Here is a 16,682-nt window from a genome sequence, read left to right as displayed (position 1 = left end):
CTGCTCACGTACACTAGTATTAACATGTATTATTAAAACCCTGCGATCACTGGTGAGATATGCGCAGGGAGGGGCAGCTCTCTCTGTGCAGCTCTCTGCAGCTGGGCCAGATAGCTGCAGATCCACGGGTGAAACATTTTGAGAGAGGCTGAGACCACATCGCCGATCCTCATACATTTTGGTCGGGGAAAGAGGCCTATTCTAGTAGCCTTCATAAAGGCTTTCTGAATACCATGATAAATACACTGAGGGGAAAATGGCGACGTAACAGGCCCAGCGATTTTTTGTTTGAAGTCTACTAGCATAGGCCCCCTTGTGATTTAAGCACAGGAGGAACACCACTTCTTTCAGGGCTCAAAAAATTAAAATAAATCTGTCTGAAGAGACTCAAAAGGTAAAAACCACTGTCTGTGAGTAGGTTTACTTCCTATGCACCAACTTTAACCCAGGCTGTGCTGGAAAGTTGTATAATACAGCAGGCATAAGCTTATAGGGCTCCATGTAAAAATGTATAAGAAGCCAATTCCTTTGTGTAACAGGTACATATCCCTGTTTAAATAAAGCAGCCTCAGAGCTCTGAGAATCCAGCAGAGAGATAGTTAATTGCAGCCACTCTATTAACTAGTCTCCACCTGGACTAATAAGAGCTCTCTAAAAAGCCTGTGAGAAACAGGAGAGATAATTTCCTTAGCTCACATTTGGGCTGACAGAAGGAGAACAGAGAAGCCTGCACACAGACACTGTCTTGAGCACAAAGGCTGTGCTTAGATCAATACATCCAGATACCCAGAGACCTAAATTTCCTGGACACAGAGGACACAGGAACCTGCCAGAGACTGACATGGAGAGCTTCTTGCTTAAGGTACTTCCTGAGACTTTGGGGTGATAGGCTGGTAATGGGAATATTCCTCCAGTCCTGCAGATAGGGCCTGGGGAAATGTCGTTTTGTTGTTTTTGTATGTTTTTCTTGGATAAAGGAACAGGCTCAAAAAAGCCAAGATATAATTTCACCCACATCGGTCTGCATTATATGTACCTCTGTACACATCTCTTGCCCTTTGGCTTACTTTTTCTTACTGTCACTCCTTGATCTCGTCCTTTACTGTTGGGGTCTGTCACTGTATTCCTATCGCACATTTTCGGTCTGTGTTGCTAACATCTCTTCATCTTCTGTTGATCTATCTGTTGGTGTACCTCAGGGCTCTGTTCTGGGACCTCTACTTTTCTCTCGCTATACACCATCAGTTCATGACCGCATCAACTCTTTTTACTTTAAGTATCATCTCTATGCAGATTATACACAGATATATTTATCCACTCCTACCCTCACAGTGCAATCGAGACCCAAGTCTCTGATTGCCTCCTGGTTATATCCTCATGAATGATGCACCGCTGTCTTAAACTTAATGTAAAAAATGGAACTCCTCATATTTCCCACAAATCCTGGCCTTTTTCCATCACAGTAAACATTTCTACCATATATCTTGCTGTCAAAGCACGTTGTCTAGGAGTGATATTTTAAACTTCCCTTTCCTTCTCTATTCCCATTTACGTTATGGCTAAAATTTGTTGCTTCTTCCAATATAATATTGCCATTATACGTCCTTTCCCTTGTCACACTACTGCTAAAAATCAAATGCAGGCACTTACAGTTTACTCTCCCAGTAAAAATAACTTAATATGCTCACTGGATTTGAGGAGTATGCCAGGCCTCAAAGAGCCCTGATGTAAATTTCCTCCTATAATAATGTCCATAGATTCAAAGTCCATAGGTGGTGGGTGCTTCTTCAAGAGCCGCAAGAAAAATGCAAACAGCGCACTGGGGGTCAGTAATTAAAAAAATGTATACATTTAATATATATAAAAACAAACAATCATGGTGTCCAACATGAGATCTAAAATATTAGTATCAATTACCATTAAAAACACAATATATGTAAACAATTAACACAATAAAATTAATAATATTAATTAACTTTTTGGGGGCTTCTTCAGAGCTTATCCCAAAACTCTTAAGTTGGTAAGAACTAAAGAGGGTTAGCAGAGCACAGGACAACACCCCACTATGGTGCAGATCAGTTTATTCATACAATAAAAGCAAATAAAATGATCAGTGTCACTCACAAGTGAAGTGCTTGGACTCAAACACAAGGATGTGGCATATAAGTCAGTGCTCCTTTAACTTGCAATCTAAGGCCGAGTCCATAGATGGACAGGCCGTGCTGAGGTGTGCGGACGCTCCGCGCTGAGCCCCTGCATCCTCAATGAGGATGTCTTGAGAGGGGGCTCACGCGAGCGTCCGCAGGCGTGCTGACGAGTTGGAGGTTTCAGCCGAGCGCCAAGCTGTTTTTCAGCGCGCTGTCGGCTGAAAACCTCCAATCACAGCACAGCGTCGACGTCAGTGCGTCGCGGGCGATTGGCCCAGCGACGTCACTGCCCTGCCTCCAACCACCTCCACCCGGCTCCGATCGCTCCCACTGGCTCGCCTGTATGGGCATGAAATCGCCCAGATTTCAGCAGGCGAGCCTCAGCGTTAGCGCGGCTCGGATCGCCTCACCCCTCTATGGCCCGGGCCTAATTTGTGCTGCAGTCTCACCCTCTCTCCTTCTGGATTAACTACAGATGATGCTATGAGCCATCATGTTTTAGTACCTTACAGGTGTCCTGTGATGACATTGTGTTATCAAGGTGATGCCTCAGCATTTCTCTGGAGCTCCAGCTGAACTTTGCCTTTTCTTTAGACTGCACCCTACGCATTTTGCAGAGCAACTGTCCGCTTCCTCAGGGGCCCACATGTATGCATTGATCTCTCGTTATGCCCCTGCTTGTCTCCTGTGCTCTACCTATAACTGCCTCCTTTCTCCCCCTTTCACCTCTACTGCTCTCTCTCGCCTTAAACCTTTTTCCCTCACTGCCCCTTACCCGTGGAACTCTTTCACACTCAGCATACACCAAGCACCTTCTCTCCCCACCTTTAAGTGAAATCTTAAAACTCACCTCTTAAAGGTACAGTCCAAGCGGTATTTACATTTTTTTTTGGTAATAGGTTTGATGCAGGGGGACTCTGCGGAGCTGAATGTTGATTCCAGCTCCGGGGACCATCTGCTTCCTGAGATACTTACCTCCGTAGGGCGTGCCAGTATATGTGGCAAGTTTAAATGTCCTGGTCACGCAGGCCAATAGGAAGCTGCAAGGGATGACATTACGGCTTCCTATTGACCCGTGTGATGTGGGACATTTAAGCCACCATTATGAAAATTAAAACTAGGCCAGCTGGTGCTGCTACCGGTCCCACCTATGGAGGTAAGTATCTTGGGAAGCAAATCCCCAGAGATGAAATCAATACAGAGACCTAAATGCTTGAATGGTTCTCATACTCTAAGACCCACCTTAAGACACACTTGCTTAAAGAAGCATATGAATAGCACTGTGAACATTCTGAACACATGGCACATAAAGCTTGACCCCCTGCAGAAGCACTTACCAGAACTCCCTCCTACTGTCTCTGTACGTTCTCCCTACCTACCAATTAGACTTTAAGCTCCTCGGAGAAGGGACTCCTCTTCCTTAATTTCTAAAGCACTTATTCCCATGATCTGTTATTTATATTATCTGTTATTTATTGGATTACCACATGTATTACTGCTGTGAAGCGCTATGTACATTAATGGCGCTATATAAATAAAGACATACAATACAATACAATACTCTACAGAGTTTTGGCCAGGAGTCATTGATATAGCTTATTATCCTCTTCATCTCCATTATGAAAATAATCTGATTCTTTATGGTGGGAAATGTGGGAGGAATTGGGCTCTTCTAGGACTAGCAATAACACATCTGGTGGCCAGCAGTATCTGGGAGGTAAGTTTGTGCAGTGTTTTATCTGGGTTTGGGGTGAGTTTTCCTAGTATTTATGTAAGGTAGTCCCTGTGAGCCTGTGTATGTATCTAAGGACTTTGTTCCATAGTTGGGTAAGCTTAAGTTTAGGGAAGTCTAGCCATAAGTGAGAAATTGTCCTTCTCTGACCGCAGCACATGGGAGATGATGTCGGGTATATGGCATGAACAGGTACCAATGGTAGAACAGTTTGTAGGCATTTTCTTTTATTGTACGGCAAAAAGATCTAGTAGCTGTCATCTTGCAAATCTCCTGACAATCTTCCCATTTTAGGCTCTGGCCCAGCTCCATCTCCTAGGAGAGCATATACTTATCCTTTTTAGTGTCATCATTTGTGAATAAGTTTTGGTAAATTGTCGATTTTAGTTTTGTTATGTCTAAGGGATGGCTACGGCTCAGCGTCTCTTTTTTTGTAGCGGCACTGCCTCCCTTATTTGGTCAACTGGTACGGGCTCTCCCACACCTCAATGTTTGCACCTGCATCGGAGATGGTGTGGGTATCTGTAATGGTTGAGGAGCATGAGATGAGGGGGAATTTACACAATGTGAAAAATCCCTGATATGGCAAGGGACCCCATGGATGCAATTGAGATAATGAGCATGGAGGGGGCACAGAGAGTCTACAATCTCTGTTGCATTGCCCACGTGAGCCCATTTATAGATGCTATCTCCTAGGTTATACTATTAATGACAGCACTACTGTGTTGAAGAATGGTGAGTAGTATTAGGCGATGTTGTGCTGGGCTGCCTGCTCCTGGTGGTGGGCTGCTTGTTCCCTTCTCCTTGAGTTTAGACCTGTCCTGGCCTCAATACGGCCAATCTGGCCCGTGATGTTATTGAATCCTGTGTGCTACATGTCTAGCAGCTCCCTCTGGTATCCCATCAGCTGCACATGAGAGAAGGGTGGGGTCTGGATCCTCGGCTGAATGGGCAGCAGCAGGTGCAGTAGAGACAGCTGGGTGCAGCTAGGGCAACAGTTATGGGTGCAGGTGGGGGGAGGGGGAGTGCAGCCACGGGAGGATTGGCTGTGACCTCCTCAGTCACCTTCATGAGGAATAGGGTCACAGTGGGCTCTTCCACCAAAAGGGGCTCTTTAGTCTCTGGCACAGGCTGTGCCGCCACAGCCAATTTCCATTTGTAGGATGGTCCTGACAAATAAATATATCATATCATCAAATACATTCAAACAGAACATGGGTACATGTAAGCACATCTGGATAGATTTGCAAGCCCCCCCACCAATATATTTTTTGAAGATGTCTCTCTATTTTTAGAACATTTTAGCTGTAGAAAATATAGAGGCCCTGATCTAGTGGTGGATTTACGTACTGTATAAACTAAATATGCTACAGAGGAGCCTCCAAATACTAAGAATTCATTTTTTCAAATACCTATAATATATTTGGGTGCTCCATAAATCCAAACGGCTCTATACAAGGTAAAAAATAAATTCGAATAAAATGAGTAGTGGTTTGAATCTTTAATAACAAATGTTGAATGTACGTTAAAAGCAAAACAGTGACTCAGCATAATTTCGCAGAAGAACATATAGTTTACTTAAGTTCTTTCATTTGACCTCATATCCAACAGTCCCTGTTTTGTTTAAGTTCTAGGAATGGACTCTCACACCACCTTTCAATTGTGAGGAGTACGCAAAACATGTAAGGTAGTTACCCTGCGCTGCCCCCTCCTGGCTTTTTGAATGCTTTTTTAGAATGTTCCTTTTAGTTTGTCTTCAAATCAAGTTTTCTGCTCAGTTTGCTGCCCCCCTTTGTGAGGATAGTGTCCTTCGTTGCTGTCTTGTTGAGGTAGATTTTATTACAAACTAGCTGATATACCCGGCGTTGCCCGGGATGTAAATTCGTAATAGGTAGTGTTAGTTATAAATAGGGGAACAATAGGTTGACAATTTGGTGGAAAGGTTGTATAATAATGTTGAAAAGAAACATGGAAGAAAATGTAATACGATGTTGTTGTTTAAAAATGGTTTATTGTAAACACACCACAGTACAATGTATATTTTGGTGACATAAGTGATGTAAAAATGTGAGGTGTGTGACCCGCTAGGGTGTGAGCGGGTGTGAGGCGGCAGGTGTCTGGTGAGTGCGGCAGGTGTCTGTTGACCAGGTGTAACGTACGTGCTTGCCTCAAACTGGTACCGGACCGCAGGGCTGAGGTGGGGATGCGTAAACACCGACCTTAAGCCACGGAGTCAGGTCCGGAGTGCGGATTCCATAATCAGACATAGCCAGGTCAGTATTGGAGAAGGTAGGGTTAACGTTATCCAGGCAGTGGTCAAGGCAGGCGGCACAGGAGCGGTGGTTGACGAAACAAGCCGAGGTCATCAACAGGAAATCTTGGGTGAAGGTACTTCAGCACAGGAGGCTAGAACCTTGAGCGAAGCCACTGCAGCGGAGATGCTTCAGCGAAGGTACTTCAGTGCGTCAGGAAAAGGCCAGGAGTACACTCCACTTGGAGGAAGCAGGAACCAGAGGTGCAGACACGCCACAGGAAACGCTGGGGAAACCAGCGTAGCCGCTACAGCGTGGCGAAGGCGAAGTCTGCCAGGAACAAGGAAAGCAGCGTCGGGGCTGCTATGCAAGAAGGCCTTGGGATGCTGGGGACTGGAAGCAGGATACAAGGCACAAGGAGCCCAGCAGGCCAAACACTGAGTCTGTGACAAGCACAGTTACTTGCAACTTGGATTGCAAGTCTATGTCCAGCCACTTCCTGAGGGCGGGGCAGGCACTAAATAGCACAGGAGGCCAATCAGGCCAGAGCTGCACAGGAGGCAGCAGGAGGCAGGTGATTGCAGAAGCAGGGAATAGTTTGTCGGGAACCTGCAAAGCTCTGGATGGATGGGCTCCAGCCAAACCCAGGAGTGGATTCCTGACACCAGGCGGCTGGTCAGTGATGTCGGTGCATAGGGGTGTGAGTGCGGCGGGTGGGTGTGAGGCGGGAGGCACAGGGTGAGTGGTGAGTGGGTGCGGCGGCTGGTCAGTGATGTTGGTGCGTAGGGGCGGGAGGCGGCAGGTGTGTGTCGAGTGTGTCGGGTGTCTGTTGAGTGCCGGCGGCGGTTGTGTGGTGCACAGGGGTGTGAAGCGGCGATGGGTAAAAGACCGGGGCGGGAGGATGGCGGTTGTGCGGGCGGCGGGTGGGTGAAAGGCAGAGGCGGGAGGGCGGTGGGAGTGTGGGTGGGTGAAAGGCGGAGGCGGGAGTGCGGCAGGTGGGTGAAAGGCAGAGGCAGGTCGGGCGGGTGGTGGGTGGGTGAAAGGCAGAGGCGGGAATGGGTGCGGCGGGTGGGTGAAAGGCAGAGGTGGGAATGGGTGCGGCGGGTGGGTGAAAGGTAGAGGCAGGAGGGCGGCGGGAGTGTGGCTGTGCAGGAGGGCGACAAGAGTGCATGTTAAATAGAAATGACATACTTACCTTTAAAGACCTAGTAGAGAAATGCTGGTTACCCCGTAAAGAGGTGTTTAGCTATTGACAGATGAAACACTTTGTTTCATCCCTCATCCTCCCCCTCCACCATTTTTGAGTGCCGTTTCGATTCTCATTATCGCTAGAAAAGGCTGCTATCCACTTTGTACCATATTATTCTCTAAATGGAGAAAAAAAATGTTCCTTTTTACGTAAATAGGAGGAGGAGCTGGGAACACACTTGTTCGAAGACTGGAATGATATTTGTGAGGCGGCATCTAAAAGTTATATATGCACCAGGATAAAGGAAAATGGAACTTGACCTTTCCAAGCCTACATAAGTTTAACAGGAACACCTCCCCCCAGATGTTTTCGAGGCAGCGGTTCTGCCCCCTCATAAAGTCATTGTGGTCCCAAATGTTTTCCTTGATCAATATGATCATGGGCTCATCCTTAAGACCTGACCCTTTAAGGCCCCTTTGAACAAATTGCCTCCTTACCTCTCTAGGGCTGAAAAAAAATGAATGACGCACATACTTGCGGCCATGCGCTGTTGCATAGAAGCCCATTGGTTGAAGCCCGGGGATCCCCACCTGAACTCTGTTGACAGTCCCATTTGGAATATTATCCTTATGGAATGAATCACCTTTTTCCTGAGAGAGAATTGTACCAAATTATCTATGGTATGGGACCCGTGGCTATCTTACATTGGAGACCCAGGCTTCGGATGCTCATCAGCATATAAACATATAACCTCCTCCCACACCGCCTCTCCCTTTTAATTCTTATGCTCGTAATGTGTTAAGGGTCTTTCACAATCTGATTGTGCCTACCTCATTGGTGCCCTTCAAGCTTTTATCTAGCATATCCCCCATTCAGTTTTGTTGTATAGCCCTCCTTTTTCATTAGCGGTACTCCAAACTAAAAAAAAAAACAGTTTGAATTTTTTTTTATTCTAAAAATATTAATCATTACAAAAATCTAATTTATTATACAAAATTGCAACTAGACCCACTGTATGATCTTATCCTGCAAAGAGGAACTCAAATCAATGTTAATATTTAAACCGGGGTCAGTGTTTCAATTGGTTAATCCAATAGGATATTTGTGTGACCCGATTTCCTCCCCACAAGTGTGGCGTTGGCAGGGGTGGCAACAGAAATTATTGAGCCCAGGACAAAATATAAGCAGCTTGAGTGTACTGAGCAATAACTCAGAGGGTTGGGGGAGAGGAGAAGGTATGTACCTGTGGGGGAGGAAAAGCAGGTATGGGAATGGGGGGCAAAATGTGTACAAAAACTTATCAAATGGTGGCGCTCAGTGTATACGGTTTAAATAAACATCAAATAAACCCACAGTGTAATACATAAAATAAGATAATTCGTAGTGATACTTATACAACCACGTGTGATATATGCCGCTGTGACCTGATGCAGGACTGCTCTTTCAATCCTCGTGGACAAGTGAAGGGTAGAAATCATCAAGAAGCGCAAATCATGTGGAATACAAAAGAAGACAACAAACTTATGGTGCAGTATTGTGTGAATTCGGTGTGTTAAATGGCACGGTTAAATGTTCAGAATACTCACAAACGTGAGAGGTAAGTAGGCATGTAAAGGTTTCTTTAACCCGTGAGATGAAGCCTAGTATTCAGATAGGAACCCCGCTCGTGATCAGGTACACTTTGACGATCGGGTACACTTTAACCAGGGGCCCTTAGGAATAAAATGAACCGGACATAGTGCAGACTGTACACAGAAGATTTATAAAAGCAAGCAAAATCCAATCAACTCACATGGTAATGGAAATAAACAGGCGTATAGATCACAGTGTGGATCTCTGCAGACCAGAAGAGTGGTGTCTCGACTGTTCCTCTGTGCTGGTATGCGTGTCACGGATGCGTCTCACCGAGGACCGGAAGTGACGTCATCCGCTTCCAGAGGCTCCGGTTTCGTCTTAGAGCATCACTTCACGCGTTTCACCTTGTAGGTTTCTTCAGGAGTGATATTGCATGGTGGGTGAGCAGTATAAATACTCTAACCTCTACTCTCATAGGTGGGGAGTTAATTGGATAATCGAACAACTTAATTGTAATTGAGATTGCCAAATGTTGCAGGTATAGACAATATTAGATAAATTTAATGAACATATCATGATAAAAACCAATTAAAAAACATGTTTATACAATAAAAATGGCATTAAATGGCCATAAGTAAAATAGCCTTAGCTGTGATCAGAGTTAAATCTATTGCATCTGACATATGCAAAGACCCAAAAAACCTATATATAAAGTGCATGTTGAACATTAAAAAACTATCACTAAAACTAATAATATATACACGACGCAAATCTAGTAGAAAGAACAAAAGCAGAGAAACATAATTAGTTGACAAAGCAGAAACCATCTTATTCAATGGTATAAAATGTTTATAAAAATGGTTTGAGATCAAATTCTAAATTTAAACCTGAAGGTCCGTGTGTGTTTAACTCAAACATCCAGAATGATTCTCTTTTGAGAAGGGCTACATTCCTATTGCCACCTCTCCAATTGGGCATGACTTGTTCAATAGCTTTGAATGTTAACCCTTTAGGATCTGAGTTATGCATCAATAAAAAGTGATTAGAAACACTATGTGTTGAAATTTTCCTTTTTATATTACTAATGTGTTCTAATATTCTAGTTCAAAGGGGGGCGGATCGTTTTGCCTATATATTGTAACCCACATGTGCATTCAATAAGGTAGATGACAAAATTTGATCTACAATTCAAATGTTGTTGAATGTTATATTTTTTATGTGTCACATGTGATTGAAAGCTGTTAATATCCTTAGAACTAAACTTACATGCAGTGCACATTCTACAGGTGTAAAATCCCTTAGGGGGGTCCAACCAAACAGAGTGAGTTTTTGCAGTACCCTTTCTAAGGGCACTAGGGGCCACTATGCTCTTAATGTTAGCAGCTTTTCTATACACCATTTTGACTCTTTCAGGTAAGTGTTGGCCTAAGATAGGGTCATTTTTTAAAATAGACCAATGTGAATTAAGAATGTTATTAATCTTATGTGCATCCCTATTATACTGCGTGATGAATGGTACATTTATCACATCACTTAATGTATTTTTGGCTGCGGGATAAGCATGGTTTCCCTTGGTGTATTCGTTGCCTTAACCCAAGCTTTTCTAACCACATCATCTTTATATTTTCTCTCAGCAAACTTCTTGGTCAATACCATGGATTGTTCTTTAAACATTGTATTGTCAGAACAATTTCTTTTTATTCTACGGTATTGGCCGTAGGGGATATTTGCAATCCACTTATTTAGATGACAGCTGGATTGTAAAATATAATTATTTGCATCAACTTCTTTAAAGAAATTTTTTGTTTTGATGCTATTTCCCTCCAGATAGATGGTAAGATCCAAGAAGTTTATACTGGAAGAACTGATGGAAGATGTAAATTTGAGATTTAATTCATTATTATTAAGGTACAGGAGGAATAGATCAAGGTCCTCTGGTGTACCCTTCCATATAAAGATGATGTCATCTATATAGCGCCGCCATGTGACCAAATTTGCGTCCAGACCTATCCAAGACCATATATATTGATCTTCCCACATGGCCATCAAAAGATTGGCATAGCTGGGCGCAAATTTGGTCCCCATGGCGGTCCCACACAGCTGCAAAAAGAACTCCTCACAGAACCAGAAAAAGTTTTTCTTCAAGACAAATTCAATACATGTAATCAAAAAATCAATTTGAACTTCTGGAATGGTACCTTCCTGTTCTAAGAAATACCTAACAGCCCTACATCCATCTTTATGTCTAATTGATGTATATAGTGCTGTAACATCAGTTGTGATCAATAGATAATGTTCTTGCCATTGGATATCTCTAAGTAATAGAATTACATCTGTTGTGTCCTTCAAATAGGATCTTTGTTTTTTAACAATATTCTGTAAATAACTATCCAAGTATTTCGATAAATTGGCTGTCAGAGACCCTATACCGGAGATAATTGGTCTCCCAGGTGGGTGTGTAGGATTCTTGTGAATCTTTGGTAAGAAGTAGAAGACGGGGAACACTGGGTCCTCTATGTTTAAAAATTGGAATTCATGTGTTCTGGAACACATTAGAACTAGCCATTTGTGATTACTGTGATACTAACAGGTGCAGCCTTGATAAATGTAGATGCACAAAAATTTTTGAGGTCTCTCACATTAAAGAGATTATTTTTAGGGAAAGAAGCAGAAACCAGAAATTGGACCAATACATGTACTGATAGTATAGAAAGACCTTCTACCTCAAAGTCAATTACAACAGACTTTGTTTATTCTAAATTTAAGCCCAAATCCCATTTTTTTCCAAAATTTGCTAAAGGAAACCATCTAGATGTCTTTTTTCAGTTGGTGACTAAAGATTTAGAGGCCCTAACCACTAATAAGACAAAAAAACACTCTAATTTAACTAAAGAGGAAAAAATAGCATTAGAGGAATTGTCATTGGATAAAACAATAGTTATAAAACCAGCAGATAAGGGAGGGGGTGTGGTCATCATGGATCATGAATATTATATGAAGGAATCCAATAGGATTCTGGGAGATACTGATACATATCAGAAATTAAAATCTAACCCCACATCTCTTTTCAAAAAAGAATTACAATCTCTCCTAGAGGATGGTAGAAGACGGGGAATACTGGAAGATCATGAATTCCAATTTTTAAACATAGAGGACCCAGTGTTCCCCGTCTTCTACTTCTTACCAAAGATTCACAAGAATCCTACACACCCACCTGGGAGACCAATTATCTCCGGTATAGGGTCTCTGACAGACAATTTATCGGAATACTTGGATAGTTATTTACAGAATATTGTTAAAAAACAAAGATCCTATTTGAAGGACACAACAGATGTAATTCTATTACTTAGAGATATCCAATGGCAAGAACATTATCTATTGATCACAACTGATGTTACAGCACTATATACATCAATTAGACATAAAGATGGATGTAGGGCTGTTAGGTATTTCTTAGAACAGGAAGGTACCATTCCAGAAGTTCAAATTGATTTTTTGATTACATGTATTGAATTTATCTTGAAGAAAAACTTTTTCTGGTTCTGTGAGGAGTTCTTTTTGCAGCTGTGTGGGACCGCCATGGGGACCAAATTTGTGCCCAGCTATGCCAATCTTTTGATGGCCATGTGGGAAGATCAATATATATGGTCTTGGATAGGTCTGGATGCAAATTTGGTCACATGGCGGCGCTATATAGATGACATCATCTTTATATGGAAGGGTACACCAGAGGACCTTGATCTATTCCTCCTGTACCTTAATAATAATGAATTAAATCTCAAATTTACATCTTCCATCAGTTCTTCCAGTATAAACTTCTTGGATCTTACCATCTATCTGGAGGGAAATAGCATCAAAACAAAAAATTTCTTTAAAGAAGTTGATGCAAATAATTATATTTTACAATCCAGCTGTCATCTAAATAAGTGGATTGCAAATATCCCCTACGGCCAATACCGTAGAATAAAAAGAAATTGTTCTGACAATACAATGTTTAAAGAACAATCCATGGTATTGACCAAGAAGTTTGCTGAGAGAAAATATAAAGATGATGTGGTTAGAAAAGCTTGGGTTAAGGCAACGAATACACCAAGGGAAACCATGCTTATCCCCGCAGCCAAAAATACATTAAGTGATGTGATAAATGTACCATTCATCACGCAGTATAATAGGGATGCACATAAGATTAATAACATTCTTAATTCACATTGGTCTATTTTAAAAAATGACCCTATCTTAGGCCAACACTTACCTGAAAGAGTCAAAATGGTGTATAGAAAAGCTCCTAACATTAAGAGCATAGTGGCCCCTAGTGCCCTTAGAAAGGGTACTGCAAAAACTCGCTCTGTTTGGTTGGACCCCCCTAAGGGATTTTACACCTGTAGAATGTGCACTGCATGTAAGTTTAGTTCTAAGGATATTAACAGCTTTCAATCACATGTGACACATAAAAAATATAACATTCAACAACATTTGAATTGTAGATCAAATTTTGTCATCTACCTTATTGAATGCACATGTGGGTTACAATATATAGGCAAAACGATCCGCCCCCTTAGAACTAGAATATTAGAACACATTAGTAATATAAAAAGGAAAATTTCAACACATAGTGTTTCTAATCACTTTTTATTGATGCATAACTCAGATCCTAAAGGGTTAACATTCAAAGCTATTGAACAAGTCATGCCCAATTGGAGAGGTGGCAATAGGAATGTAGCCCTTCTCAAAAGAGAATCATTCTGGATGTTTGAGTTAAACACACTAGCACCTTCAGGTTTAAATTTAGAATTTGATCTCAAACCATTTTTATAAACATTTTATAACATTGAATAAGATGGTTTCTGCTTTGTCAACTAATTATGTTTCTCTGCTTTTGTTCTTTCTACTAGATTTGCGTCGTGTATATATTATTAGTTTTAGTGATAGTTTTTTAATGTTCAACATGCACTTTATATATAGGTTTTTTGGGTCTTTGCATATGTCAGATGCAATAGATTTAACTCTGATCACAGCTAAGGCTATTTTACTTATGGCCATTTAATGCCATTTTTATTGTATAAACATGTTTTTTAATTGGTTTTTATCATGATATGTTCATTAAATTTATCTAATATTGTCTATACCTGCAACATTTGGCAATCTCAATTACAATTAAGTTGTTCGATTATCCAATTTACTCCCCACCTATGAGAGTAGAGGTTAGAGTATTTATACTGCTCACCCACCATGCAATATCACTCCTGAAGAAACCTACAAGGTGAAACGTGTAGAGTGATGCCCTAAGACGAAACCGGAGCCTCTGGAAGCGGATAACGTCACTTCCGGTCCTCGGTGAGACGCATCCGTGACACGCATACCAGAACAGAGGAACAGTCGAGACACCACTCTTCCGGTCTGCAGAGATCCACACTGTGATCTATACGCCTGTTTATTTCCATTACCATGTGAGTTGATTGGATTTTGCTTGCTTTTATAAATCTTCTGTGTACAGACTGCACTATGTCCGGTTCATTTTATTCCTAAGGGCCCCTGGTTAAAGTGTACCCGATCGTCAAAGTGTACCTGATCACGAGCGGGGTTCCTATCTGAATGCTAGGCTTCATCTCACGGGTTAAAGAAACCTTTACATGCCTACTTACCTCTCACGTTTGTGAGTATTCTGAACATTTAACCGTGCCATTTAACACACCGAATTCACACAATACTGCACCATAAGTTTGTTGTCTTCGTTTGTATTCCACATGATTTGCGCTTCTTGATGATTTCTACCCTTCACTTGTCCATGGGAATGGGGGAGAAAGGATGCAGGAGGGGGTATAAGGAGATATATGCAGGGGAGTGAGGCAGGTATGGGCATGGGGGGATGTGGGAGGCGGTTTACAGAGGTATGGGGGTAGGGGATGGGGTATATGGATGCATGGGCCTTGAGGGAAGGGGTACAAGAAGGTATGGGCCTGGAGGGAAGGGGGTAAAAGGAAGTATAGGGGGTCCAAGGAGGCAGGGACCTGGGGGAAAGTGCTACAAGGTGGTATGGGGGTGCGGGTACATGGAAGTATGGCCTGGAGGATAGGGTAAAGGAGGTATGGGCTTGGGGAAAGCACAAGGAGGTATGGGCTTGGGGAGCAAGGGGTATAAGAAGGTATGGGCCTGAAGGGTTATACGGAGGTATTGGTCATGGAGTGAGGATATAAGGAGGTAAGGTCCCCGGCGGGGGTATAAGGAGGTTATGGGCCAGGGGTGGGGGATATAAGGAGAACATGGGCCTGGGAGGAAGGCATAAGGGTTAAATGGGCCTGGGCCTGGAGGGGGTATAAGGAGGTAATAGGTCTGGAGAGGGTTATAAGGTGGTAATGGGACTGGGGGTGTAAGGAGGCTACCTGAAATTGTGAATGCTTAATACTAGACCCTTAGTGACTGTTCACATGTGGATAAACTCCCATCACACCATTTTAAGAGGTGGAATTCCCTTACTCCTCATCTGATGAAGGAAATATTGTTAAGATATGATTTAAAGAAAATGTAACTCTGTGAGTGCATAGTTTCTTTATTGAATTGACACCGTTTGTCAGAACATGCTACACCATCGTGCTTTCTTTTTGTTCTTCTTACTCTATAAGAAATCAACCATCTGTGCACTAAGAAGCCTTTTATTGCATCTGTTCAAGACTTCTGGATATGCCACTGCAGGCACTGAGTGGCCCTTTGGATACAAGTGGAAATCCTTGATACTCCCTCTATAGTGAACCCTCTAGACCAAGCTGGCCAAGTCTCCAAGAATGTAGACTCGTGAAATCTTGGGTAGACTCAAGACAATCTATCATGATGGTGAGTGTGGCTGCAGCGAGTTTGTTATGTATATAACATACATAATATACATGTATGAGAGTGTAGTATGTATTTGAGATACCAGTGAATATGTTTGAACCTGTGTAGGTACAGTAAGCACTACTGCAAATCCTATAACTTTTGTTCTGTGTTTTGGCCCTAAAGCATTGCAATTTGTTGGTAATCCAACCTGTGAAGAATCTTCTGGTGTGTATAGCAGAAATAAGGAGATTTATAGGTGTCACTTTTAAAACAAGATTGACTTACTCCTTGATTTACAGTTCTAAATATTCTTGATTGTTCATAGTTACTTCATTATCTTTAATAAGCTTGTCACATTAAGTCATATATAACATTAAAGAATAGCACTATTTGTATTAATTGCATACAAATAAAAGTGTAAAGGTGTATTACCATATTATGGATGCTTTAAACACATCGTTGTTATTTAATAGTATTTTTAATTTCCAATATAAATATAAACTGAAAGTAACGTTGCATCTGAAAAGGCAGCTGCACAGTAGCAAACTTTACACTCAGAACTAAATGACAGCATCACACTTTTCCCATGAAGAGTTTCCAAGAATATCCTATCTGTAAACAATGTTTCAGAAAATGAAGTGTACACATTGATCCCGTTTTCAAAAGCAATACATAGTTTTCAATGAAGCAATATAATTTTGAAAAGATAATTCATTTGTTCCTCTTTAGTCACTTTAAGTAACATTTATACGACATCAGGCCCTTGCAGCTTATTAAAATATTTTCTTGCAGTAATACTGCAGGATTTCTAGGTTGGTAAGAGACATCCACAGATGCAGTAGAAAAAGTTTGCAAAAATTTGCAAACACGTAGTCAAAAGGATAACAAAAGTGACATTGAATTTGCAAAACAAATTACCGAGACAATGTGTGTATTTATATTTATTATCGGCATAGAAAGTACTTTACATTGACATT

The sequence above is a fragment of the Ascaphus truei genome, chromosome 6, assembly GCF_040206685.1.
Source record: "Ascaphus truei isolate aAscTru1 chromosome 6, aAscTru1.hap1, whole genome shotgun sequence".
Lineage (NCBI taxonomy): Eukaryota > Metazoa > Chordata > Amphibia > Anura > Ascaphidae > Ascaphus > Ascaphus truei.
Note: the sequence above shows the minus strand (reverse complement) of the source record.